Genomic DNA, 3,253 nt, shown 5'->3' with positions numbered 1-3,253 from the left:
TTGAGTTAGGGTCTCACTCTGTCGCCCAGACTGGAGTGCAGTGGCAGACTAGACCTGCCGGGCTCCAGCGATCCTTCCACCTCAGCCTTCCAAGTAGCTGGAAATACAGGCGCGCGCTACCACGCCCGGCTCATTTTGATTTATTGTGGAGATGAGGGCTCGCCAAGTTGCCCAGGCGGGTCTCGAGCCCACGGGCTCAGGCAATCCACTCACCTCAGCTTCCCAAAGGCATGGGAGTACAGGCTGAGCCACTGATCCTGGCTCCACCAGCTATTTGAGGTGTAACCTTGAGCAAGTCACTTAACCTCTGGGACTCAATTTTCCTCACCTATAAACTAGATGTTTGTGCCTACTTTATAAGGTTGTGCAGATTTAATAAGTTATATGTGTTCCAAACATATAGGAAGTACCATGTACAAGCAAACTTTTATTTTCACCAAACGGCAAAAACTCATACATATGTATGTGCATATAAGGTAACAACGTAAACCGTTTGGGCTGGTGCATCAGTAAGCCTGCTCTTATATCTGTTAATTTAGCGAACATTCTCAAGTGATGGTGATAAAAAAGATGAAGGAATAAGCCACAGCTTTGCCATCGGACTTCTGCGTCTTTTAGGGGAAACAGATTAAGCAAATAATCACAAGATTAGAGATAGGAGGGAGATCAACTTGCCTGTGGGAGGGGAAGTGTTAGGGAAATTTGATTACCTGGACTATAGTTTGTGGAAAGGGATTCCAGACATATAAACAACACAGTGCCAAAACAGGAATATAATTTCAAGTTTAAGGAGCTCAAGTCTAGTATGACTACTTGGGGTGACTGGAGAGGACAGAACCATTAAATCAGAAGTAAAAATTCGTGGCCAGGCTTGGTGGCTCACACTTGTAATCCCAACACTTTGGGAGGCAGAAGCAAGAGGATTGCCTGAGCTCACAAGTTTGAGACCAGCCTAGGCAATTTGGTGAGACTTCATCTCTACAATAAATCAAAAAATTAGCCAGGCATGGTGGTGTATGCCTGTAGTTTCAGCTACTTGAAAGGCTGAGGCGGAAGGATCACCTGAGCCCAGCAGGTGGAGGCTGCGGTGGATGTGAGCAGGCCACTGCGCTTCAGCCTGATCAACAGCGTGAGGCACCTACTCAAAAAAAAAACAAAAAAAAAACTGGGAACAATTGAAGAGTTCTAAGCCGGGAAGTATCCATTTTCTATTTTAGGATGAATTTGAGAAGGTAAAGACCAAGAGTCAGGAAAACCACTCAGGAAACCCTGGAAAGAGAAAAGAAATGAAAATGCATGAGGGGAATGGTTATAAAGATGGAGAGGAAGAGAAAGGTTCAGAAATCTGTAGGATGTTAAATCAGCAAGATGAAGTTGGGGCAGAATAAGAAAGAATAGTCACAAAAGTCTCAAGTTTGGGGCCTGTCAAGGTTGTGCCTCCAACTGAGTAGGGCATACAGGCTATAGCTAAATGTTAAAAGATGGATAGTTGCTTGGAAAAACTTGATTGAAGTAACAGTACATATATTCCTGTGGAACAGTATGATCTAATATTACAAGATTACCAAAGTTATTAAATGACAAAGACATAGAGTGGATAATTTATGTTTTGTTTTGTTTTGTTTTGAGTTGGAGTCTCACTCTATTGCCCAGACGAGTGCAGTGGCCGCTCCCGGCCACCGCAGCCTCGGCCTGCTGGGCTCCAGCGATCTTCCTGCCTCAGCCTTCCAATTAGCTGGAACTTCAGGCGCGCGCTACCACACCCGGCTAATTTTTGATTTATTGTAGAGATGAGATCTTGCCAAGTTGCCCAGGTGGGTCTCAAACCCGCGGGCTCAGGCAATCCACTCACCTCAGTCTCCCAAGGCACAGGATTACAGGCTGAGCCACCAGGCCCGCGTTTAGAGTGGATAATTCAAACCTGCAAAGATTGACCAAGTAGTTATGTGTTGTGTCTTATAACAATATCAAAGTAAAATATATTCCCCCCAAAAAATTATTAGAATTTATATCTCATGTGCTGGTCATTGCCCAAAATGCTGTAATTCTGCTGTTGGCAGCATGGTAACTGTTACGAGCGATTAGAAATAATGACATGAGTTTTCCTTCGCAAGAACTCTGGTAGTCTTTTTTTTTAATAACTCACTGACATCCATGACAAATTTTCTTTCTAGATTTTGAATAGAAACAAAGATTTCCAACAAGAGGCAGAATATCTTCTCCATTCAGCTTCCAAATGACAGAGACCCAGATATGACTCTCACATAGGCCTACTAGGAAGAAAAGGGAGTATTGGGTACCCACCAGAAGGGTTCTCTAAACAAGATGAGCGTCACGTAGGTATCCCTCATACTGTTGAATCCAAGCTATTCCCAATATGCACACTGAGGTTGGCTTTTGGGTGAGGGGAAACAACTTTTGAGTTTCACCACAACAATGCGATGTTGTAAGCAAGGGTTGGAAAATCCTAACAACTGATCATATTAAGCTATAATGTTGTCACCCATCTCCCCGTAGGGCTGTGTCTTCAAGGGAACTACGATGTGTTAGCCCTTGGCAAGCAATCCCTACCCTGGAGAAACAGCTCTTAGGTGTTGTTGTCAATAGGCTGACTTCAAGCCCGTGTGGTGGCTCACGCCTGTAATCCCAGCACTTTGGGAGGTTGAGGCGAGAGGATTGCCTGAGCCCAAGAGTTTGAGACTAGCCTGGATAACTTGGTGAGACCTTGTCTACGATTAAAAAAAAAAAAAAAAATAGCCAGGCATGGTGGCGCCCACCTGTAGTCCCAGCTACTCAGAAGGCTGATCACCTGAACCCAGCAAGCAGGGCAAGGCTGCAGTAGCCATGATCATGTCAATGCAACACTCCAACTTGAGTGACAGAGTGAGACTCCTACTCAAGAAAAGAAAAAAGGCTGAATTCACATTGAAACAGGCAGGCCCAGAGACCAAGAACAGCCCAAGAGCACATAACTGGTAAGTGGCAGTCCGATGGCAAGCCCAGGTGGGACCGTATTACCTTAGAACACAGCACAGCAATTCTTTCTTCCTTTGCCACATTTCACAAGGGAGGAAAGTGGGGCCTGAAAAGTAGGAGTCACACAAGTTTGCTCAGCTACTACGTGAAAGCTGACATATGAAAACCCGCGTAGCCGGGCTCGGTGGCTCAGCCTGTAGTCCCACGCCTTTGGGAGGCTGAGGAGAGTGAATTGCCTGAGCCCGCGGGTTCGAGACCCGCCTGGGCAGCGAGACCT

This window comes from Carlito syrichta, unplaced genomic scaffold (assembly GCF_000164805.1).
Source record: "Carlito syrichta isolate Samal-C Ts95f unplaced genomic scaffold, Tarsius_syrichta-2.0.1 Scaffold302518, whole genome shotgun sequence".
Classification (NCBI taxonomy): Eukaryota; Metazoa; Chordata; class Mammalia; order Primates; family Tarsiidae; genus Carlito; species Carlito syrichta.
This window is presented reverse-complemented; position numbering follows the sequence as displayed.